Below are 26,064 nucleotides of genomic sequence, written 5' to 3' on the forward strand. Positions count from 1 at the left end.
CAAGCATCTGGCCCTCAGTGGACCAGTTGCCTCCAATTACAGCAGAGACAGAGTCTGAGAAAACTCTTAAAATTAACACACCTGTTAACTAAGAGCTGCTTCCTCTCCTGAGAGAATGGTAGGCAACCACTCAGAAGGGCAGGCTCTGTTCGAAGGGCTACAATAGTGGGATCTCCCAACCCAGTCCCCATGCTTCTACCATCATCTTTGGCACCTGGTAACTGTCAGGAGAAACAGCCCCTGATTGGGTTGTGGCATGCCACCCTCCAGGTCAGCTGGAACCCCTATACGAGGATCAGACTGAGGACATGGCCTTGGGAAAAGCCTGCTCTGCAGGGTCTTGACTCCTGCTACCAGGTCTGAAGTTGTGGGAAAGAAAAGTAGAGGAGGTTTAATCTGGTGATTTTGCTAAATCGTTTCCTAAGTTAGGACCCTAAGATTCACAGTGAATTCACTGGTAACGGGAAAGGCATTTACAGCTCTCATCAGGAGAGGTGGGGCTGAGGGCCAGGCTGTGGCCTGAGGCCTTGAAAATGGGCATCATGACCAACTCTCAACATCCTACAGTCAGAAGAGTTTCTAGAGACCATCCAGTTCCTTCCCAGTTACCTAGGACTGCACTTAGATCTAGGCATTTATATTCCTAAATCTTAAATAAGTCTGCATAACTCTGAAATCTCACATTTTAATATTTAAGAACCTTATCATCAGCCTAAATCTGATTTTGGCTTTTGGTTTTTAAGTCTTCAGTGGCAGTCTATCTTCCATATATACGTGTCTTGAAGATACCTCAGGGGCCCTCAGTCTTCTCTAATTCTCTGGTGCCTAGAAGAAGCCCCTGCAGTTCCCAGGCCTCTGCCCTCTGCCCAGCATGGCTACGAAAGACATACCAGGTCTTTCGGGCCTGCGGTGGGTGTTGGATATGCCTCCAGCAGGCTCCAAAACAGTGCTGCTTTAAGACTACGGATCTCCAGTCAGACCCCTTGGGTTTGAATCCTGGTTCTAAATTTCCCAGCTGTTTGACTTTGGGCCTCAGTTTCCTCATCTATAAAACGGGAACAGTAGCAGTCCCCATCTCACAGAGCTGTTAGGAGGATTAAGTGAGCATGTACACAAAGTGCTGAGCAGAGCCTGGCACACAGTAAGTATCTGGTAAGTGTTGTCAGCATTACCGGGGGGAGATACCGAGATTCAAAGGGCACTTGTTTGAGAAGAGGTGCCCAACACACATCCAGCTTCAGGTCTAGATGCCAGTGCAGGAGGGAGACAGACTACACAACTGTGCTTTCCTTGCCCATTCTGCCTGGGGACAGCCATCTGGGCTTTCTGAAGCTGAGCCTCTACCCACGATCCCTCCCCACCTCCAGAATTCCCATGTACAGTCATGCGCCGCATAACGACGTTTCAGTCAACAACAGACCGCATACACGATGGTGGTTCCATAAGATTAGTTCCATACAGCCTAGGTGTCTAGTAGGCTATACCATCTAGGTTTGTGTCAGTGCACTCTGTGACGTACACACAATGACAAAATCACCTAGTGCTGCATTTCTCAGAATGTATCTCCGTCATTAAGCGACACATGACTGTATTCTGCTTTGCAGATGCCATCCTACCGGCCAGGAAAACTGGAGCAGATGCTGAGAGATCAGAGGAGCGAGAACTCTGCCGAGCCTGCCAAAGCGTTCCCGCTCCTGACGTGGGGCTATGCCCATTGTCACTGGGCTACCCCTTCCTGCCCAGGCCCAGGGGGGCTGAAGTCACCTGTTTGGAAAATCTGCAAAATTGCTACCCCTTGACCCCTTGCGTCACACATCCAGGTTATTCTGGGGTTGCATGAGGCAATATTTGCAGGCAGGGATGAAGGATTGTGAGGGACTGGAGGAGTCCTGCTGGCGGGTCACAAAGCCCTGGCAGCCCCAGCCAATCACCTTCTTCTCATGACTGAGCAAGCACCTGCCTCACAGGGAGGCTCAGCCTCTCAAAGATGAATCAGTCAAAGGTAGAGACGGGGCAGGTGGAGTGGTTCTGGGGCTGGCAGGGAACCAGCACGTGCTCACTCCAGCAGATCCAGGACAAGGATCTGGATGGTGTAGGTTCAGGTAGGGACTGGAGCTTCTTCTCCAGAATTCTGTTCTCACAACACTTTTTTTCTTTTAAGGAAGAATAATACTTTTTTGTTTAAGGAAGATTAGCCCTGAGCTAACATCTGCTGCCAATCCTCCTCTTTTTGCTGAGGAAGACTGGCCCTGAGCTAACATCCATGCCCATCTTCCTCTACTTTATATGTGGGACACCTACCACAGAATGGCTTGCCAAGCAGTGCCCTGTCTGCACCCGGGATCTGAACTGGCGAACCCTGGGCCGCCAAAGCAGAACGTGTGCTCTTAACCGCTGCGCCACCGGGCCAGCCCCTCTCACAGCACTTTTAAGTCATGTAGCTCTTCCCTAAGATCCTGAGCCCTGCTGAGGTCCCAGCCACTGGGGTCCTGAACAGGTCCTGCTGAACAATGATCTGAACTCTTTAAGAGGCTTTCTGAGGTGGATGATGCTGCCATACCCTTTGCAGCTGCTGTCCAAGGAAGGAGCTCCTTGGGGAGTTCTGGCCAGATTGCTCTATCTGACCATAAGTCAAAGGGTTAACAGAAACCCAGGAGGGGAGTAAACAGAACCCCTCACTTGCTAAAATTAATCCATTTTAAGTAGGGTCCATCTGGGTGGGCAGATAGGAAGGTAAACCTTTCTTTCTAAAGGTTCTCCACTGGAGATCTTTAAGTTCCTCAAACATCTACTTTGTAAGTCAACAAACTTCCATGATGGAAGCCACCCATCAACCAAGGCTACCAGCAGCAGACTCCTGGAAGCTGTGCAGTGTGGTGCAGCGAGGTTTAATGGCAGATGATGTGGCTGGCTGCGCTTACTGCCTGTGAGACTTTGAGCAAGCAGTGTGAGGTATCCAAGCCTCAGTTTTCACGTCTGAAGAATCAGAATGATGATGTTACTGAGCATGGGGTTGTTGTGAGGTTAATGAGGGACCCTGTCTGTGGAAACTAGAGGTTCATCATCACCCTGCCTTTGGGGGCTGAGAAATCTATGCTATCCCATGCCCCTTCCCCACCACCACACTGTGGCAGGAAGAGTGGTTTGATTTTGCACAGCTCCAGCGCATGATGACTTGCTCTGATTTAGGCCCCTGGGAGCAGGGTGAGGATTACAAATAGTTCACCCCAGAATGCATGTTGGGGGCAGAAGATGTGGTTAAAAAGGTATACATGGGGCCAGCCTGTTGGCGCAGCGGTTAAGTCTGCACATTCTGCTTCGGCAGCCCAGGGTTCGCCAGTTTGGATCTCGGGTGCGGACATGGCACCACCTGGCAAGCCATGCTGTGGTAGGCATCCCACATATAAAGTGGAGGAAGATGGGCACGGATGTTAGCTTAGGGCCAGTCTTCCTCAGCAAAAAGAGGAGGGTTGGTGGCAGATGTTAGCTCAGGGTGAATCTTCCTCAAAAAAAAAAAAAAAGAAAAAGAAAAAGGTAGACAGAAGCCATACACCAGGAGCTCTGTAAGGAGGTTAGGAGTTATTTTATCCTGGGGCAAACTCTCCAAGGGATTTTTTTTTCATGTATATAGTACAGCATTAGGTGAAGGGAAAGGAAATTTCAAAGGTTTTCTTCTTTATATTTCTCTTTCCAAGGTACTGTAACACTGCCTTAATCTCAACCAGCAAGTGTTTCTTGACCACTGACACAATGTGCTAAACACTCCATGAGGCACCACAAGGACATGGGATCATTTTAAAGCATGGGTCTTGTCCTTAAGGAGCCTCTGTTTGGTTGAAGAAATAAGAGTAATTCATAAAACAACAGGGGATCCCACAAACCAGAATATGTGAAGTACTAAATAGTGAAAGTACACTTGGCTTTTAGGTGCTCCAGGAGAGGATAAAAAGGATGAGTAGGGGCTCAGTAGTTACATGGTTTCTTAGGGAAGGTGGCATCTATTTTGGGCCTTTAAAGATGACAAGATGTCAGAAAGCATTGAAGAGAAAACAGGAAATTTGGAACATGAAACATTATTACATTTATTTTTAAAAATGAACATAAAAACAATGATGAAATCTTAGGGGATGTCATCAAGAGAGGAGGTAGGGGAGGAAGGTGGTGTCTCAGGAGCCAGGGGAGGGACCAGTTTCAAGGAGAAGGTGATCTGCCCTGTTGAACGAAGTTACCAGACCTTGGGTGGAGAAATGGTCATTAGATTGTGCAAGAAGAAATGATGAAACTCTGAGTCATTTTGCTGGAGTATGAGGACAGAAGCTCGACCTGCAGACAATTATGGAGTCCTAGGTCATTTGCCCATGAAGATGATGAGGGAGAAATCAGGAGAGTCTGTCCTCAAACATTTAGGCTCTGCTGCAGCATGGCAGGTGGACTAGAGAGTGACCATTTGCAAGGTGGAGAACACTTTATTTCTTTTAGGAAAATTCTGAAGCGATATACAGATTTAATGTAGGGTTGTGTTCTTTATCTTGATACCCTACCTCGTCCTCCTTCAGAATCCACATCCTATCCTTAAGTTCTAGATCTTCCCTGCCCAAGGAGGCTCACGAGTGCAACCTCACAGTTTTCCTAAAGCTTCTTACAACAGGTGTCATGAATGAAAAGAAAGAATGGGAAAAATTTTAATATAGTAAAGTCTTAACTAAGTTGAATGTTTGGGAAATGTTTTAAACATTAATTTACCATTCCGTTTAACTGTGGTTAATCAGAACCCCTTTTGATCTTCAGTTTTGTTGAAAACTACTCTATTAAGGCAGGGTAGAATAAACAAAATTTATTACTAAGGACTTTCCAGAACCTCAGATTCACTCATTTGCTTATCACCATTTATGGTGTATTCCAGGCACTGAGCCAGGCATGGAGCCTATGGGGAGGAATGGGACCCAGTGTGGGCCCTCAAGGAATTCAGAGACTAGGGTGGGAGCCAGACAAGTGAACAAAATAACCAAAGGGCAACATGTTACACTACAACTTCTAGATGCAGGAATGGTCCTGTTGGAGCCACTCTGATTCCTGGGTCAGGCAAAGCTTTGCAGTGGAAGCAGAGTCTGAGTTGGGTCTTGAAGGAGAAGCTCATCAAGCAAATAAGAGGCAACAGGAAAGAGGAATGGATGGGGAGGAAGGTGGGGATTATAAATAGTTCACCTCAGAATGCATTTTGGGGGCAGAAGGAGATGTGGTTAAAAAGGCAGACAGAAGCCATACACCAGGAGCTCTGAAAGGAGATTAGGAGTTATTTCATCCTGGGGGAAACTCTCCATGGGATTTTTTTCATGTATACAATATATTTGTATGAATATAAAAATATTTGTAATAATACTGTAGTTAAAATAACTGAGCATAATTTCCAAATCAAAATTATAGCAAACGAAATTACAATGCTTGGAAACTGCATTAAGTTTATAATTCTTGAGGCTTTGTTTTATATTATCTTTTCTAGTAAAAACTGAAGAGATTCCGAAGTGCTGCTTGCAGAAATCAGTGCCCCTCCACATTTTGGTAAACTCTTTATTTTGAAATAATTTTAGACTTACAATTGCAAAATAGGACAGAGAATTCCCATGTATCCTCATCCAGCTTCCCCAATAACATCTTACATAACGATTGTTAAGGCCAGGAAATTGACATTGGTACATTATTAGGTAAGCTACAGACCTTATTTGAATTTCATCAGTTTTTACATGCACTCTTTTTTAAAGTCTACGAAATTTCATCACATCTCTCAATTCATGAATCACCACCCTACTAGGACACACAACTATTCTGTGACCTCAAAGAAACTCCCTTGTGCTACCCCCTTACAGCCACGCCCCCACCCCAACCCTACCCCCTAGCAACCACAGGTTTGTTTTCCATCACTATAATTCTGTAATCTTAAGAAAGTCATATAAATGGAATCATACAGTAACCTTTTGAAATTGGCTGGTTCCCTCGACATGACACCTTTGAAGTTCCCTCCAAGTTGTTATATGAATTCATAGTTCTTTTTTATTGCTGAGTAGTATTCCAAACAAGAGTACAAGTATAGATGTACCACAATTTATCCATTCAACCACTGAGGGACATCAGGGTTGTTTCCAGTTTTTGACGATTACAAAAAACCCTATGAGAACTTTCCTCAGGCTTTTCTTGCTTTGTCCATGAGGGTCTGGCTCTGGGAGAGATCTCTCCATACTTTTCTGTCCTCAGGAACTACAAATCTGGTTGGGGTTTATAGCTGGAAGGCCGAAGCATTAGGTTTGGCAGGTAGACTGAGACCCAGGTCCACAAGCGACTCTTTGGACTGACTATTCCCCAAATTATGGGTTCGTCTCAGTCTAAACCTAAGTCTGTGCCCCTCCAGGCCAGACTCCTGCTGCTTACACGCATTACTATAATGCATTACTATATTACTATTTTACTATATTACTATATGCATTACCATAACCCCGATTTGTGAACTTATTTTTCTAGATGGCACAATTTCACCAAGGATAATTTAGAACTATAGTGGCCAGTTTGGGGGGCCTTCAATATGAACAAAATTGAGGCACTTTAGAACAAAAAGGAGACAAAGTTTCAAACATTCCATTGTTTGCGGGATTATTGGAGCTGAATCTATTAAGGTTCAGAATGACCTGTCTAAATTTCTACCAAAACGTGCACAATACCCTCTTAAAGCCAAAGGTGGGCTAACACAAATAGTCAAAAGCATAATAGAGAAAGGACTCATCACACCTTGAACAGTCCTTGTAAGACCCCTACCTTCCCAGTCAAAAAACCCAATGGGTCCCCACCCATCTAAATATAGATTTACTCAGGACCTTGAGGCCATAAATAGAATATAGTCATTCCCTGACCAGAAGCAAATACTCTTTTATCTCTAGTGCCTCCTGAGGCTGCATATTTTACAGTTGTAGATATATGTTCTGCTTTCTTTATAGTGTTCCTTTAGATCAAAATAGTCAGTATTTATTTTCCTTCTTCTGGGAAAAATTAACAATATACCTGGACTGTTATGCCCCGAAGATTTACTGAGGCCCCTTCTACTCTTCTTAAGTCCTTAACCACAACCTCAACGACTTTAAATTTCCCTAGGATTATTCTTGTGGATGACCTTCTGTTGTGTTCTAAAGACAGGTAAGCTCTAAGACAGAGTCCAGCTGTCTACTGTTTTCTTTCAGAAAGGACAGAAGGTTTTCAAAGAGAAGTTAGAATTTTGTCAAAGTAAAGTTCATCACCCAGGACATGATTTATCCCAAGGTGGGAAATCCTTTACTTCTGACAGACCATAGACCGTTCAAAACTTTCCAGCTTTTCTTTTGTTTTTTTTTTAAAGACTTATTTTTCCTCCTTCTCCCCAAAGCCCCCTGGTACACAGCTGCACATTTTTAGCTATGGGTCACCCCAGCTGCGGCATGCAGGACGCCGCCCCAGCATGGCCCGATGAGCGGTGCCACGTCTGCGCCCAGGACCCGAACCGGCGAAACCCTGGGCTGCCGAAGGGGAGCACGGGAACCCAACCACTCAGCCACAGGGCTGGCCCCTTCTGAAATCATCATGCTTACAACTTAACCAAGTCCTCGGTATGCAAACTTCTTCCTTAGGAATCTTTTGTGAGTTAAATTAGCCCTTCAACCACCCCTCACTCTGGGCTTACCTAATTATCACAAACCTTTCTACCTATGGTACATGTGTGATCTGGACAAACCTTTGGTATTACGACTCAACTTCGTGGGGATCACCAGACAACAGTCTACTGCAGTCTCTCTTGACCTGTGGCAAAGCCTACTCACCTCTCCTAAGGGCAACAGCCCAGCAGCTAAGATGGTGGAGGCTTCTGCACACTTGGTTTCAGAGTTTCCTTTAAATGTGACGGTCCTTCATGGTATACAATGTTTGTAGCTCACTGAAAATGCACATTTCTCACAAGTAGGCTTACCACCAGTGCGTCCTTTCTCCCCCACATATTCCCATTCATCACAGTAACACCTCGGAATCCTGCTGCCCTACTTTAGATGTCATGTTCTCAATGAGGTCATTTTGGCCCATCGGTTTCTGCTCTAGGAAAGAGATTCAAGGAGAAAAACTGGGCCTTGATTCAAGAACCAAAACCGTATCCACTCAAGGGGAGTCAAGGTTGCTCTCCTTTCTCCTTAAGCCTTTTCAGTTCATGCTTTACAAGAGGCCTGGAAAGTAGGGAAAATCCTGCTGAAGGTGGAACTGAATGGTTGTGGGATATGAAAGAGAGAGGTCAAGGATGACCCCAAGGTTTCTGGCCCAAGCCCCTGGAAAGATGGAGAAAACTAAAGGAGGAGCAGGTTTGAGGGTGAGGTAAAGATCAGGAGCTCACTTAGTATCATACTGTAAACACATCAAAGAATAGGTGAAGGATATGAGGAAACACCATATTTAATGGGGCATAATATTCCATGCTATTATTAAATCATTCTCCAATTGGTGGACATTTTTGCTATTTAGATGATACTGGAATTAATATCTTCAAACATCCAATTTTTTCCTACATATAATACTATCTCTTTGGGCAGGGAATTACTGTGTTAAAGAGCATGACACATTTTTTAAGGCCCAACAGCTTTCCAAAAAGCTTTTATTTTTCTTCCAGAAATTTGAATGCTCATTTCAACACACTCTCACCAACACAGAGCATTATTATTTTTAAAAATCTGTTACTTCAATAAAAACCAACTTTTTCGTTCTTTTAAATAATGCTGCTTTGATTACTAGTGAGGGAGAACATTATTTCCATTTTTATTACCCATATAAATTTATCCTTCTGTGAACCATTTTGGGCTATAGAGTTTGAGGAACCCACAAGTAATCCAAGTGGTCATGTCTAATAAACATCTGGAAATCGCAATGATAAATTCTCACTATTCCCACCTTCCAGTGAAGACCCAGGCTCCTGGGATGGATTGTACTGATCCCAGACATACATGTGGCAGTTACTTTTTAACTAAATTCTGATATTCCATGTAATTCTAAGCTTGAGATACTAGAAAATGTCCTTATATGAAGGTTTTGAAGATTCACCTAAGATAATTATAAAAAGAAAGCAAAATACTGTTAGCATACTCCAACTGTGCTAAAGTGTATTTTGAGATGGAAACAGAGTAAGTTTGGTAACAATGGAGAAAATGCATATCACCAAGATAAAGCTAGACATTATCCAGCAAACTTTCCTCTCATATTTTTTGCCTAGAAAATGGGGGAAAAGGGTTAAGAAAGAGATAATGTCTTAGAATTTCCCAAGATTCTGCTGAAAGTAGGGGAAATAGAGAATTAAAAAAAGCAAACTTTAATTGCACTACCAAAATGGTAGCATTATGGCATATTTTTTAAGAAATATGTTGGCACGTGGACAGGCAGCATGGTGCATGAAAAAGGTGGTGAAAAAGACTCCTAAGAACCAAATTCCAGCTCTGCCTCTCACAGTCTTCTGGGCTCTGGGCAAAGGAGGCCTCTCTGGGCCTTACTTTTTCATTGTAAAAACAGAAATGCCTTTTCGACATCACAATGTGTGTGGCTCACAGACACGCAAAACACAGATGCTCTGAACAGACAACTCATGGAGGAAGAAGTACAAGTGACTAACAAACATGTGAAAAATGATCAACTTTACTAGTAATTTTTAAATACCCATGCTGCTGGACTGTCGTGAAGGTTAGAGCTAACCTGAGCGGGGCGCCCCCACAGAACCCCATGTTAGTCAGTCTGGGTTAGTTATGGTTATTGGTCGGAGGTCGGTAATGCAATTCTGACAGTGAATTTTGATGTCTTTGACATAGGGCCAGTAAAAATGTAATTGGGTAGGAATAAGGCGAGTGGGGACTGTAATGTTATCAGATACAGTAGGTTGTGTGTGGGGTTTATTTTGTGGGTATCTTATTGAGGCAGCATTCTGCAGTGGGGAAAAGTGAGGGACATGGGGAGAAGCCCTGGGCTGGACGTTTGACAGTAGAGACTGGCCGGGGTATCACGATCCTGGCTTTAGCTGGATTCACAATAGGTGCTTCATAAATGTTAGTTTCTCTTCCTTTCTTTTCCCCTCGTGGCGATAATAACTGACATCTTCAAACTGTGCTCAATAAGGAAAGCTCACAGAGGATTCAGCTTCCTTAAGACAGTACTTCTCACACTTTGGGTGTCACCTCTCTGGAGGTCATGGTAGGGTCCTGAAGGGACTACCAAAATAGAATGCTCATCATTTCCTTCCTGGAATCAGAATTCCAGAATTTTCTTTTCCCTAGAGGAGTGATGGCGTGGTACTGGGATTTGGCCTATGTTCCTGCACTGAGCACAAGTCTTGCTTGGATTCATCATTCACTCATTTGTTCACATGTGATTATACGCCTACACACATGAATATTTCAGCACCTACTATGTGCATAGAGATGATTTAGCCTGTAAGGCTACCTCACCTCAGGTACATCAGGCCAGAGTGAACCGTGAGGATGTGGGGAGGGTTGTTTCAAAAGAGGCCAGATCCCAGGTGCACCTCAGTCCCAGACAAGCCAGGATGGCCTTGAATTAGGACTAAGATGGACAGATGATGACTCCACAGTGGCAGGAAGGACTTTCAAAATGAAGGTAGAGGAGTGAGGTACATGCTCACCAGAAATATCACGAGTCCTCTGCAATGCCTGTCAGGATGACGACCCACACCAGCCTCCTGGGAGCACAGGACACCCGCAGACCGGCACCTCCAGGCAGCAGTGGAGAAGGGCGGGGGCTGCCTGAGGTTCTCAGGGCCCTTGCTCTGGGTTCCCAGAGGCTGCTAGGCACTTCAGAGTCTGTCAGGGCTCAGACAAAGTTAAATCTGCATAATGGTCATAGGATAATAGCTTAATGACAAACAAGCAAACAAACCCTGTCGTTGAGAGCCCAGGGAAATGTACTCTTTTAAACACGGGTGGTGACAGTAATTTAGTAAAATCTTTTTGGACGGCAATTTGGTAAAAACAAAAAAAAAGACATTAAAAGCCTTTACATTTTATATACTCTTTGACCTTAATTGTACTCCTAGAAATTTTATACTAAAGCAATAATTACGGGTATGTATAAAACTTCAGATATAAGCATATTTATAATAATGAAAAGCTGGAAAACAACTGAACTGATGAACAATAATGAACAGTTAAATAAATCATGGCACATCTAAACTACGCAGCTGCTTAAGAGAGCAATATTACAGAAGAACATGTAATGACTCTTTGGCACCACTGGCTGGCTTACGCAGCACCCCTCCCCAACACCCTTCTCCTTCGCCTGTCTACACTAGAGAGGCCAGAAAAATGGAATACTTGCTTCTCAGCCTCTCTTACAGCTAAGAACCACCTTGAGACATGAGGTAACACCCAGCAGGCTAAGGAGCTGGAGTGTCCTTGATGATGTCCTTGAGCTGTTTTACCAGCCTGCACCTCCCAATTCCAGACTCCTGTCACGCGAGAAAAATACCCCCTATTATTTGTTTAAACCAGTCTTAGTTTGGGTTAGGGCTTGCTGTTAACTAACATGGTTAGCTGTTATTAGGGTTTGCTGTTACTTCTGCCAGAACACAATCCCAACTGATAAAGACATGGAAAGATGTTTACAATATATTAAATGCAGGAAAATATTACAGAGCAAAAATATATCAATAGGCATAGAAGAATAATGTAAAGCTATACACATTCTAAAATAATAATCATGGTTCTGCCTGATGGTAGGGCTATAGGGGATTTTGAACTGCTGCTTTGAGTTTACCTGGATTTTCTAAGTTTTTCAAAATGAACATGTATAACTTTTGTGATGAGAAAAAAACCAATAAAATACGTTTTAAAACAATGAAACAGGGTAGAGAAGTAATGGAGAAAGCTTGTGGTCAGGCAGTAAGAAGTCCTTGACAATAGTTGCCAAAGTAACCACTTTAAGGCTTCTGTTGCTTTTTGTCTGGCTGTTTCAGACTTCTCTGAAGTGGTAGTTCCAGCTCACTCTTGCTAGTTTCTCTGGTTTTAAAAGGTCCCCACCAGCTTTTTTTTTTTTTTTTAAAGATTGGCACCCGAGCTAACAACTGTTGCCAATCTTCTTTTTTTTTTTTCTTCTGCTTTTTGATCCCCAAATCCCCCCAGCACATAGTTGTGTACTTTTAGTTGTAGGTCCTTCTTGTTGTGGCACGTGGGACGCCGCCTCAACGTGGCCTGACGAGTGGTGCCATGTCTGTGCCCAGGATCCAAACCAGCAAAACCCTGGCCCGCAGGAAACGGAGTGCACGAACTTAACCATCGGCCACGGGGCTGGCCCCTCCCCACCAGCTTCTAATCATGCCTGCTGAGGTCCATCTCCACCAGCAGGGTGCTATCCTCTGGGATGGCCCAGGAGGTCACAAGGGGCTCTGAGCTCTTCCTAGCGCATCTCTCTCTCTCCTCTTCACTGTGGGTCTCGCTTCTCATCTCCTCCTCCCCATCTCTCTTTTCTTGCTCTCTCCGAAGCTTCTTGCAGAATCAAATGAGAGACCCTATCTGAAAATACTTTATACATTATCTAGTGTAATAAAGGGTAAGTTATTTTTCTTGTACTCACCTCTGCCCTTCCTCACTCTTTTTGCCCCATTTGTAAATCTTTTAGTCTTCTCCTTTCCCTTCTTCCCTTGTTCCTTTTTCCATTCCTTCCTGCCTCATCTGGCCCCGGTATAACAAGGACACAGTGGGCCTCCATAGCCTTGTACCTGCACATCTGTCATATCTCACATAACCCTGACTGTACTTATCTGTTCACAGGCCGCTTGCCCTTGCTCTGCGGTGAGCTTCCTGAGTGGAGACCATGTCTTTCCACCCCCTTCCCTAACACCTGTCTTACAGTACACTCCTGGCAAATGTTTGCTTGATGTTACTGAAGTACATTTTCAAGTTGTTTTATTTTTTATTTTTATTTTTATTTTTTTTGAGGAAGATTAGCCCTGAGCTGACATCTGCTGCCAATCCTCCTCTTTCTGTTGAGGGAGACTGGCCCTGAGCTAACATCCGTGCCCATCTTCCTCTACTTTATATGTGGGACGCCTACTACAGCATGGCTTGCCAATCGATGCCATGTCCGCACCCAGGATCTGAACCGGTGAACCCCGGGCCGCCGAAGTGGAACGTGAGCACTTAACCATGGCGCCACCGGGCCGGCCCTAATTGTTTTATTAATCTAGATAAAGCACAATACTGACAAACACACAAACTTATGTGGAAAATCAGCCATTCATACACATAAGTGGCAATGTGTTACTTGCATCTCAAAAATTAAGGTCTTGTGGAATCTTTAAGATTCAACAACTAAGAATTAGGAGAAACATTTAGTAGCTTGGAAAAACTAATTTTTTTCTTCCAAACTGCAGTTTAAAAATAGAGCAATGTATTCAAAATTGAAATGAGAATATTAATAATGATAATGTGGAACAAATGTTTTAATGGTAAAACATTAGAATTTATATTTTAAAACTTTATTATCTCCTAAAATGCTAAAAAACAATCTGCAAAGATGCATGAAATGCCACGTTACAAGTGCTTGTAGTTGGAATCTAATCCTACCTCTCCCACTTCGGCCAAGCTGTCAAGTCATTGATATTTCTCATCCATCTCCTCCCTTCCATTCTCACTGACATCATCATTGTCCAGGTTGTCGTCCCTCTGTGACTCAACATTATTCCTGCCTCTAGTCTCCTTTCAATTTCCCTTGCCTGTCATTGTAAGATGAACTTTCCAAAAACACTGCTTTAATCCCATCCCCCCCAACCCTCCAGGGGCTCTTTGATCTATAAGGATTCTATAGGATAAAGACCAAACTTCTCGGTCTGGTGTTCACAATTTCACTCTATTTCTTTCCCCTCATTCTTTCCTTTGACTTCTCCATCCCTTCAACCCTCAGCTTCAGATTGGTGTTCTGCCAGTCTTCCCAATATTGAAACCCCCTCTGCCCTGACTTGTGCCTGAACGCCCTCCTCCTTTTAAGGTGAAGCTCATGGTCCACTATTTCCACAAGCACTGGCTGAGAGAATCAGGATCCCAAACTACTGTGACAGGCTGTGGCAAGAAGCTAAACCACTCAAAAGAAATACATATGAGCTTGTGCACTTGGATCTTAAAAACCAAGCGGTAGGAAGAGATGTGGCAGAGACATCAGGATTTACAACAGTGTGCATATATACGGATTTTAAGCTCAGTAAGGAGCTCGATTTGAGTTGCCATTGTGATGGGACTGACAAAAGGTTATGTTGGCAGAGGCTGGGAGATAGGATCACCACTGACTGAGCCCCAGTCACGGGCCCGACCCTACTGTGCATGTTATTCATCTCATCCACTCCTCACAACATGGTAAGGTACTCCTGTGCTGAACGTACCACTAGCCCCATTTTACAGGCTTCAGATCCACTTCTTTGCAGACTACCATTAAAGCAACCCCAATCTGAAGTCCTCCCACTGCCCCCAGCACACCCCATGACTGGTACCTGGGTGCCCGTCCAGCTCCACCTCCTGTTACCACTCCCCCTTCCATTCCAGATTCCAGCTCTAAGGCATGGTACCAGCTGAGTCACGCCTTGGAGCTTTCTGTTACACTTTTCTTCTGTCAGAAATGCCTTCCCTTCCTTGCTACTGATCTTCAACTGTAAGATGCCACCTAATCTCAAGGTTCTTCTCAAGTGTCAGCCCCCCCTGGAAAGTTTTCCCTGATTCCCACCCCTTTCCCCTGGGCTGGGTTAGGTTGGCCCTCTAGGTGTTTCTGTAATACTGTGTGGGTGTACTTTTAGCGCAGACAGTACTTACGGTATCTATTTCTTCCACTTCACTATGAGCTTCTTGAGGGCTAGAATTAAGCCTGTGCATCCCTATTGTCTGGTATGGTGCCCAGCACATGGTATGTTCTCTGATATTAGCAGAACCAAACTGAGGCTCTGAGAGCTTATGTAACTTACCCAAGGTAACACAGCTGGTAAGAATAGAACTGGTTTGAAACCAGATATATAATTATAAAGTCCTTCTTCTAGGATGAGGAAGGTGATAATTGCTCCCCTCTGGGCTTGTCAGACCACACCTGGAATACTGAGTTCACTGCTGTGCAGCCAACTTTTGGAATGACATTCACGAGTGGGAGCGTGTTGGGAGGATAGTGACCATGATAGTGAACGTGGTGAATAGACTCAAATCCAGGCCATGCGAGGATCTACTGGAGAATCTTGGGGTTTAGCTTAGAGATAGAAGAAAAACTCAGAGTGACCCGAGAACTATCTTTAATCATGCGAAGGGCTACCAGGAGAAGAGTAGGGATTAGACTTCTTCTCCGAGGCCACAAGGGGTCAAACTGTGGCCCAAGTGTTGGAGGTACAGAAAGACAGATTTGACCTATTGAAGAAAAAATTTCCAGCAGAGCTAGTTAAAGGCAGCATGGCTATCCCAGGAAGGGTGAGGTCCCATCACAGCAAGTTTTCAAGCTAGATGACGCCCTTGTAGGGATGTCTTAGTGGGGTCAAGACCCAGACTGAAGGCCAGACAAGGTGAGATTTTAGTTTTTAGATGACCTCTTAAGGTCCCTTCCAACAGATGCTGATTCTATTACTGTCTTCTCTGACCTCTCTAGCCTTCAGCATTCTCTTACCCCTCTATATTTAGTGAATTTTATGAGTTTACATAGTTCATTTGGTGATTAAGTATATATATAACCTGCCATACAACATTAAAGTTACCAATCTATCCTTTATATTGTCATTTAACTTCTTCCCAACATCTTCCCAAATAGATAAGTGCCTTGAAGTCAGGAATCATATATGACTAATAAGCAGGGGTCAGCGATTTTGAGCTAGAGCCTCTTTTTTGTTTTTTTAAATAAAGTTTTATTGGAACACAGCCATGCTCACTCATTTACCTAATGTCTATGGACTGCTTTCATATTACAACAACAGAGTTGAGTAGTTTTGACTGAGGCTGTACGGCTTGCAAAGTGTAAAATATTTACTATCTAGCCCTTACAGAAAATGTCTGCTGACCCCTGCTAACAAGTATCTATATGTTATAGACAGGATTACCTATCAGAAGGAATAGTGTGACTTGGAGATACTGTAAATAAGGCCAGTGTCTCCCTAGATGTCACAAGGCAGCACCTTTATCAAAGCAAAATAAGCTGCAAACTTGGAAAAACTGTAAGATGATGTAGAATCTGATTGCAAAGGTAATTACAAACAAAGGGGATGGTTACTATGGAATACAGAAAAAAGGATGACTGGAAACTAAAACTACGTTAGTGAAATTTTGACATTGTCCAATGGAGTGGCACTCTGTTTAGTCGACACTGGTATTCTGGTCACCAGGACAGTGTCTCTTCTAGTGGAGAGGGGAGAGTTAATCAAGCTTGACCATAGTGAGGATGATATATAATTTCTTAACATCTTCCAACTCTATTTGCTCTGATTTTGTGCTCACAAAGTGAGCTCTGATTATTTTCCTGGTTTTCAGGGCACCACAATATAGGGAAGAAGTATACCCCTTGCTATAATAAATTTACTTTCTGTTATAAATGTGCCTGAGCAAATAAATGTAAGTCAGTTTTCTCAGGGCTCAGTGACTTTAAGGAGAGGTAATCATTAAAGTATCAGATCTAAAGGCCTGAGAGGCTAGATCCTGAACTGTGTCAATTCCCTAAGAACACGACTCACAATAAAACATTCAAAACAGCCAGATCATCATTACACTTCTTGCAAAGTAGGCAGATGCAAAAGTATGCTGAACTGTTGGACAGCTCCCACCCACAAAGATTAGGGCTCTGGCCAAATCCTGGGGTATCCTGAAAGCATTCCTTAAAGTCAATGTTCTCAATAAGTCTCTATCTTGTAGGAGAAGCCCACCTCCTTTTCAGGAGAGCATGGTTCTCAAGATTCCCATTACAGTTCTGGCTTTCCTTATAGACATGAACTTTTGGACGCAACCAGTGGTCAGGAGCAAGCTGGGCCTAGAGTAGTAGAATAAAGGACCAGAACTGCTCTATTTCCTAAATCCAGCAAACATTAGAGTCAGTAAGGCTGAGGAGGCAGTAGAGGGGTCACGAGCTGGTCCTCAACTGGCCATACACTGGGCAGGAGGTCACCAGCACACACCAAATGACTATAGCAGAGTGTATTAAAACTGTAACATGAATTCAGGGGCAGGGGAAATGTCTCACATTTGTATTTTTAATTCCAAAGCATGGCCCAAAGTAGGTGCTTAATGTTTGTTGACTGATCTGTCTTCTCTTCCCCTCAAATAATCCATCTTCAACCCCTAGAATAGGTCATAATTTTTTAAAAAATTATCTAAAAGCATTACTTAGTGAGAATGAGTGTCCTGTTTCTCCTAAAATATGACTTTAAAATAAGATTTTTGACAAAAAGTATTGCTATAGCTTTTAGATGTAAATATAATAAATATGAACATATCTCATTTATTCTTCTCTTAGTGATAGGAGTAATAACTACTTCCAATTTCCCCAAATCATGAGATTAAACAATTATATGCATGTGTTTCTCACAGGAAGTTGCCACAAAGGATGTATGTGGGGTGGTGGTGTTGAAGGACAGGGAATCAATTCTCACGTGTGGCCGAGGAAGGCCAAGGTGAAAGTCCAGCATGATTCACAACAGTGAGTTCTTCCAGTAAGGGAAGGAGGGGAGGAGTGTCCATTAATTTTAGTGGAATGGAGAGAACACCAACAGCCGTCATCTGTTTATATCTGGCCTAATTTAGAGTTTGAGAGTCTGATCTAGAAATTTAAGATTGGGAATGGATGCCTAGAAGTTGCCAGGGCCTTCTGGCGAGATCATTTAATCAACCTCACGATCGCAGGATTCTGGAGGATAGAGATAGAAAGGAGCTACTAAGGAAACTGGAAAACGAATCCATTTCATTTTATTTCTCTAGGGCTCTACAAAGTGAATGGGGAGTTTTATTATGATTTTAAAAAGAGTAGGGGTTACTTTGGAGCAGGCAGACATGGATCATAACTATGGAGTAGGGACTTTTAATAAAGTGAATGGCAGTGACCCACAGACCATTTGTAGCCTATTGCCACCCACCAAAGTCCTCTTCTCCCTACCACCCCCGTCAAGCTCTTTATTTTGTGATCAAGGCTGTAGGCAGTATTGGTTCAATCATCACTACCACTTCCTTTCTGGTGTTGTTCTTCTACTAGGACGATACACCAACTGGCTGTGCCTCAGTGGCAGACCTGAGCATCCCTGGGGCTGATCAACCAAGACTCCCCAGATTCTGTTTTAGATCTCATAAATTCAGTAAGTGTGGACTGCACAGTTGCTGAGTGCTGGGCACTGGTCATACGCAGATGAACAAAACAAGGCCCCTGCCATCAAGGAGCTCACAGCTGAACCACGGACAAAGACACATGCAATGATAACATCATACCCTAGGCTGTAAGATCCATCAGTTCTTCTCTTATAATTATTTGAGCAATTATTCTCTTGGTAATTAATTGTTATTGCATTTGAAAAATTACAAAAGCAGTATCCAAATACTACAGATGGGTAGAAAACAAAAAAGTAAAGTTTCCTGGTATCAGGTATGTGTAGTCTTCAGACCTTTTAGTATACACATTCAAACTATATACACATTTATTTGTTTAAATAAAAACAGAACCAAAATACAAATATTGTGATTTTTTTTCCTCTAAAAATGTCGTGGGTACTTTTCCATGCAGTGTATAGTGATTCTCTTCATTCTCTTCGATGGCTGCATATTCTTTTGTATCCAAGAATAATTAATTTCTCTGAAAAGGTTAGGGGAAGCTTTGGGCAAAAGGTGATAGGTGATCTAGACCTTGAGAGGAGAGTTGGAGTTCATTTACAGTAAGCAAAGTCAAGAGATAATGCTTGTGATGCATGTGTGGAGGGACTGAGTGGTCGAGGTAGTTCAGAGAGTAGGGACAGCGTAAGCATGTAAGAGAGGTGTGGAAACACACAACCTCTTCAGGGACCATCAGTGGTCTAATGAGGGCATGTTGTTCCTCAAACTTTGGTGTAAGTTAGGATCACCTTACAAATTTCTTAGAACTGGAGCTGCCTCACCTCTACCTTGAGATTCTGATTCAGTAGGTTGGTGACCCCAAAGTCTTTGCTCTTAACCACTGCACTAGGGTGCCTCTCTTTCTATGATAGTGTGTATTCACACCATCCTTCATAAGACAAGCAAGGCAAATGGAGACCCAGAAAGTCCCCATGGTAGCAGAATAGAAAATCCTGACATCCTTACATTTTACTCTCACTTAGCCATCTCAGTCTTCTAGCATTCTCTCCTACACCAAGTCTTTACTTTGCAGTTTTATATCATCTTTCATCTGAGAAGTTCAGAGTATTCCCAACGCCGACCTCATGGTTGGGCAATGGGAGCAGATAATAACTTCATTTTATAGATGGATAAATAGAGGCACTGAGGAACTCACTTTCCTACCATGATGAGTCAACAATGAAGCTGAGAACAGAATTCAAGCCTGCCTTTCGTTCTGTTCATGACATTATGGTCCTTTCCCCTGAATTACAGGGGGATCGCTTTTCTCATTAATCAAGGCAGTGTATTGAAAGCACAGCGCCCAGCACCTGCACAGTGCCCAGCTCAAGTAGAGACAAGTCACTTCTCTCCTTGACCACAACCAAGCAGGGGCTGCCCAGGGGCTCTGGAGCTTAGTGGGTGTTTCTTTATGTTCTTCAAAACAGCCATCCGAAATTCCACATAGCCTTTTCTTCTTAGGGTACCAAGAAAAACTTGAGAATGCCATCAAACAATGAAAAAGGCAAAGACAGTTGCATCTCAAGGCTGGCTTTGCTTGTGTCAATTTGGGAAACAGGGTGCCGTAATTCCATAGCTGTTGATGATAAGGCTGAGGTGGTGAAGCTGGTGCCTGGCAGGAGCAAGAATGAATAAAGCTGGGACCTTACAGCACACAGTGGTGCCAAGCTAGTGCACAGCTCTTTCCTAGGCCCAAAGGGAAACACAAAGAGGGGCAGGATCCTTTTTATGCTAAGGAGTGGCAAGGGTCACATTTGGCTTTGCATGAAGCCCTGTAAGCCAAGATTAACCCCATGGACCTCAAGAAGGAAAACTCTTTAGAGCAGAGGTTCCTAAAATTTCGGGTGCACAAGAAGCACCTGACTGGCCTATTACTAATGCAGATTCCTGACCCTCTCCCCAGAGAGACAGAGCTGGGCTGGGCTCAGGAGTCTGCACATTTGCAGACTTTTCTGGTAAGTCAGTAGCAGGACAACACTTGAGACCACCCGGCTCCAGAGAACACATGCAGAATCTTGCCACTTAGCAGCTCCGAGGCAGCACTGCTCCCGTCCCCGTCCATCAGTCAGTGGCCTGACCAGTACTAAGCTGAGTCATGGGAAAAGCCTGGTTTTTTACATTGCAGCTCTCCCTCCTCTCTAAAAGCTTCAGTTTTCTTTCTGGTTGGATTCCAGAATGTTGTGATGGAGTAAAGCAATTTGGGGAACAAATACAAAGAAATATGCTGACTTCCTATATGGATGCTAAAAAAAATTTCACTGAAGGGTCAAGGCTATCAATGACCACTTAGCTAATTGGTTCCTTTTGCCAACATTTAAAAAGCAGCTAAATGTATGCGGTGTTCTTTCTTGATGCTCAGATATGCAAACTAAAAAAAAAAAAAAAGAGCTAGAGACGAGGACAGATATTACCTCACACCATCACAGACTGCTGAGATGCTGGGATGTCCTTGTATCAAAAACTGACTAGGAGGAGCCTCCCCTTCCACCAAGTCAGGATGCTGGTCCCATGAAAGACACTGGTGCCACATTGCTGTGGCTGCTCAGACTAGTGGGCCAAGAGACACACCATGTAACAATGGCCCTGGTCGTTAGGACCTGGCCTCCAGCAGGCCCGCCTGCCTACAAGGCGGGAGTAGTGTTGGCTACAGAGAGGTGGCCCCAGGATGGTGGGTTCTGTTTTGTCCCTTACCTTGAGCTTTATGCTCTAAACTAGAGCAAGTGTCCAACAAGCTGCTTCTTTTTAAAGTGAAATTCATTAACTGGAGTCTCAGACCTTTAGTTATAAAAAGAGGAGCTGAAGCAGAATTAAGCCATTAATTATTTGGCAAGGTTCCAAGGCATTCATCATAACTTCTCATCAGGTTTCACAAGCACGCAGGATACCTTTGTCTAACGCCTTGTCCTAGAAATGAGTTTGAGCGGTTAGGAGCACAAACATTTCTGTCCTAATAGACTCTTCTCTGATCCCTTTATTGGTTGTCAAATCACTTTTTAAATTTCTCCAACTTTATATTCAACAATGAAAAACTTTTTCAAAATATACATGAGTGTTTGCTAGTAGATAATTTTAATGTTGAGAATTAATTCTCTTCACCCGTCCCAACTCTACTTCTTTGAAGTGAGCATGCCTTTCATCTATAAATATGAAAATAAACATTAATAATTAATGCTTTCTCATCCTCTCCAAGTAGAAAGTTTTATTTACTTCTGAGAAAGAACTCATTATTTCCCAGAGCTGGAGAGACAGGCAGAAGCAGAATGGGGACTCTGCTTTTGATGGTCTTGATATAGATTCAAACTGCCTCAAGTAATTCCATCTGCCTTCAAGAGCAGCTACTACTGGGTCGCTCCCTCCTGAGTTCTTGCCTCCAGATAGAAACACATTTCAAACAGTGGCTCTTCAGCTTTTCACTCTCCCTTCTGACAACATTCCCCATGAACCACTTCCATCTTTTACCATGGGAGCCATAACGTCTCCCACACACCCTGTAACTCTCCCACTACGATGAACTTGCCCCATTACCTCTAATCCTAGTACCATGTATACTTCTTGTGACTCATCCTTTGGCTCATCTCCAGGGGGCTGTGTCTGCACAGGCACCAGCTTGATGACTGACAGCTGCATGAACTGCCCTTACAGATCCATTCAGCTAGTCCACTTGATAAGCACCAAAGGTGAGTGCTGTCGAAGACCCCGCCACACACACATCATCACTACCTCAAAAGCTTAGAGGGAGAACTTCACCTGGCCTAGCTCACATTCATAGCCCCATCTTTTTACCACAGCGGACCTCAGCCCTTCTAGAAGACCCCATGAGGGTAATGAATTCCACCTCTGCATAAAGAAGTGTTTCCTGTGATACCGCCTTCCTCACTTCAAGGAGTGGCACGTAATTTGAACACTCAAGGATGTGGTGAACAGATCCAGCATTCCTATCCACATTCGTTAGGATTATACAGACTGTGGTAGGCCCCCAAAGATGTCCATGTCCTAACCCCTGGAACCTCTGAATATGTTACCTTAAATGGTAAAAGGGGCTTTGCAGATGTAATTAAATTAAAGATTTTGTGATGAGAAGATTACCCTGGATTATCCAGGTGGGTCTAAGGTAATCACAAGGGTTCTTAGAACAGGGAAGCAGGATGGTCAGAGAGAAGACATGACCACGGCAGAGGGGAGTGATGCAAGGCCATAAGCCGAGGAATGCAGGCCGCTCAAAAAACGCAAGGAAACAGGTTTTTTCCCAGATACTCCAGAAGGAACACAGCCTTGCCAACATCTTGCTTTTAACCCACTGTATTTAGTTTCCTGTGGCTTCTGGAACAAATTACCACAGATGAGGCAGCTTAACACAGCAGAAATTTATTCTCTCACTGTTCTGGAGGCCAGAAGTTCAAAGTCAAGGTGCCAGCAGGGCTGCGCTCTTGCCAAAGGCTCTGGGGGAATCTACCTTGCCTCTTCTAGTTTCTGGTGGCTCCAGGTATTCCTGGCTTGTGACCACATCACTCTAGTCTCTGCCTCTGTGGTCACACTGTCTCCTTCTCTCTCAAAACTCTCTCTGCCTCCTTTTTATAAGGGTGCATGTGATTGCATTCAAGCCCCACCCAGATAATCTAGGCCAAGCTCCTCCTCTCAAGATTCTTAACTTAGGCAGACCTTTTGTCACAGAAGGTAATATTAATTCTTTTGTTATATAAGGTAATATCCACTGGCTCTGGAGATTAGGACTTTTTGGGAGCTACAGTTCAGCTCATTATACCCACTAACACTGATTTTGGACTTCCAACCTCCAGAACTGTAAGACTACAGATCTGTGTTGTTCTAAGCCACTAAATTCATGGTAATTTGTTACATCAGCAATAGGAAACTAATACATAGACAGATTCTCTCTCTTCTCACTTGGTCTTTCTAAGCTGAAGGGTCCCTCTTTGTTCTCTCACTCATGGAGGTCACTTTGGGCTACGCTGATCGCCCTGTGGCCTTGGGACTGGTCTGGGCCAGACCTGAGGTGGTGGAGTGGGCTTCCTGAGCCTACTTCTGCCATGTTCCTTCCACAAGAATGGCTTCACCCACTCAGATCTACACTGTCAGAACTCTCCCTGGCTAAGTGTTTGCACGTGGAGAAATGAGATGTACAGAAGAGAATCTAGAACTAAATATGGTGAAACATCCCATGAACTGGGAGGATGGCCCAGATGGGATTCTGTCTGACTCTGAGGAAGGACCAACATCCTTCCCCAAAAGGAAGAAAAGAGTTTCAACAGCAGATGTCTTAACAATCTTTCTCAGGGCTGAAGCACATCTATCTAAATGGTACTAAGTAGCTGATACCCAAGCTAGAGAAGGAAGAATTCAGGAATGTCCCTTCTACTCCTTTCTAAATGTTTCAGTAAACTTAGGCAGATCAGCCAGTGATCCTGGGCATTCAGATTCCTACAGCTAAGTCTGGCTAAGGCAAAATTTTATTTTAATTTTAAACAAGTCATTGCCCCTATGTTTCACCTTCTCCACTAGCACAGCAAAAGCATCTCCCAGGGGTTAGTTCAAAACAAAGTTCCCTAACATGTCTCGGAAATAGTGCTACTGGGGACAAAACCACAACCAAATATAACGTTATCTGGGGCAATGGGAAGTGCTTTCCACATGCATCTTGCACTGGGACTTCAACATAACTATTGGAAAAACTATAAATGGATATGATTCTAATTTAGTTAAAAACTGGAAGAAAATGCAGCAGTATGTTCACCATAGTAAACAGCAGTGGTGTCAACAGGTTTTCTATATTGAGGGGCTTATATCAGGTGGGAAGAGGCAGACAGGAGAGGGTCTTGAAGCTGCATTTGCAGAACTAGCACACATTCATATTTGGATTGTAGGTCGACTCGGGGCGGCTCTGGGAGAGGGGGCAGCACTACGGCCCACCTAAGCGCCCCCTTGATGCCACTGCTGTCTGAGTGGTAGAATTACAACGGTTCGAATGTTCTCATTTACTCTTTTCTATCTTTTCCAGTTTTTCTAGAAGTGAAAATAGTAAGATCCCATGTTTTTAAAGAGAAATAATATGTTAGTATGTGTGAGGAAAAAACGCTGGAATAGTCAACAAAATAGTGGCAGTGATTCTCTTTTGGGGACAAGGTTATGGAGGACCTACTTTCTGCTTTATGCACTTCTGTCATGTTTTAATCTTAAAAGGCAATTTTGACTTGCTCTTGTTAGCCAAAAAAGGTTTTTTGATGACTACTGTACACTAAAGGTATTAGTTAAACACACATTACTCTTGGAAGTTTCTCTGAAAATATGGGCAAGGTAATAGTGATTTTTGAGAATACATTTTTTTAATTCATGGGAAATCTAATGCATGGATGCAAATTAGGATGCATGGATTATTAGGGTGAGACTGAGACAAATGATACAAAAACTCTCAAGAGTGTTCTTCAGGGGAGTAACTGAGGACCTGGGCCATTTGAGGAACCCCTTTCCAAACCCCAAATCCCCAACACGGGGAAGGGACCAGAGGTGAGAGGCAGCTGCTGCTTGGGGACAACTTATAGTCAAAGGCTTCTCAGCTGTTTCTCTCAGCTCACCTCCTGCCTCCACGAACCCAGCTGTGGCTTCCGGACCTGGGAAAGCTTCTCAAGCTGACAGGCAGCCTTTGGAGAGACTGTTAGAATGGGCTGTCAATTCCAGAAAACCAAGCTGAAGGCAATGGATAAATTAAGATGTTTCAGCTAACAGTGCTGGGAGCTCTAAAACAACTACTTAGTCCCTTGTCTCTCCCAAAGAGGTCATCTGCTCCAGGCAGCAAGCAACGTAATTTCCACAGAACAGCTAGATGCTGGCAGAACCATCTGAGTTCAAACGATGAGCTTTAAAGATAAAGGGGCAAATCAGACCTTCTTAAATACTCTTGACAAGGCCTGTGTTATCACTGGGTTCCCAATGCCCTCAAGAGGGCCTCTGACACACAAGTCCTCTCAAGTTACGACCTTTAGCACATCCTGGGCCAGAGCAGTGCCTGGCTGGGCCTGCTAATGGAGCTTTCCAGGCCACGAGATGTTCTCTGCACTACAATCAGAGGTTTGTTACATCTGGAAAGGCACAGGGTACTCATTCTACCTGCTGTTAGACTGGCTAGGTTCAGAAAGATACCTCAGGAGCAGATTAGTTCTCTGGTAGTGTTGGTGGGGAGGCTGGGGGGCGTGGCAGGGGGACAGGAGTTCTCAAATCTACCCTGGGAACCCAGTGGGCTCCTGGCCAGGGTCTAGTTACCCATACCCAGGAGAGTGGGAATGGGCCCCTGGGAGAGGTTACAGTGGACAAGTTGACTCTCTCTTTACGTAAGCACAGATTATGTGGCGGGCTTGGTCTCTGAATGTCCTGTCTCTGTCTCACTGAAGAGTCAACTCTGCCCAAGTGAGGCAGGGTGCCGTTGACCAGGGTATGGAAGTGGTTCTTCTTCTTCTCATTTCCCTCTGGGAGGGGCTGATGTGGGCCTTCTCGGTTTCCAGGGCCACTCCAACCTGGAGACTGTGAAGTCAGAGAATTACTCTTCCTGGTCCTCTTGTCCACTAGGGACAAATGTGAGGGCTGGTTGGTGTATTACTACGGTCACTGTTTACTCACTCATAGGAACCACTCATAGAACTAAGGACGGACAGTAACAAAAACACTAGAAATCCACCCATTCAGCAATTCCTTGTTGAGACTCAACTATTTC

At 43.9% G+C, this 26,064-nt stretch overlaps 1 protein-coding gene and 1 long non-coding RNA gene across 11 annotated transcripts in view; one reads left to right on the top strand and one right to left on the bottom strand.

Annotated features, from left to right (window-relative positions):
* MAPRE3 (microtubule associated protein RP/EB family member 3) overlaps window positions 1-26,064 on the bottom strand; it is a 49,521-nt gene that overhangs the window by 9,636 nt on the left and 13,821 nt on the right. For 2 of the 10 annotated variants that reach the window (XM_070235748.1, XM_070235742.1), the window contains exon 1: window positions 10,676-10,879. The exons of 4 other annotated variants lie outside the window; for them this stretch is intronic. The gene's annotated coding sequence lies outside the window, so the exon portion shown is untranslated. Of the gene's footprint in view, window positions 1-1,616; window positions 1,913-10,675; window positions 10,880-26,064 lie in introns of those variants that run through there. 4 more of the 10 variants (XM_023619356.2, XM_014731253.3, XM_023619355.2 and 1 more) reach the window with 3 other exon arrangements.
* Window positions 1,964-8,766, top strand: LOC111768135 (uncharacterized). Its single transcript, XR_011426148.1, has 2 exons — window positions 1,964-2,102; window positions 5,501-8,766. It is a non-coding gene; the product is annotated as an uncharacterized lncRNA (long non-coding RNA).

Source organism: Equus caballus, chromosome 15 (assembly GCF_041296265.1).
Source record: "Equus caballus isolate H_3958 breed thoroughbred chromosome 15, TB-T2T, whole genome shotgun sequence".
In the NCBI taxonomy this organism is placed as follows: domain Eukaryota; kingdom Metazoa; phylum Chordata; class Mammalia; order Perissodactyla; family Equidae; genus Equus; species Equus caballus.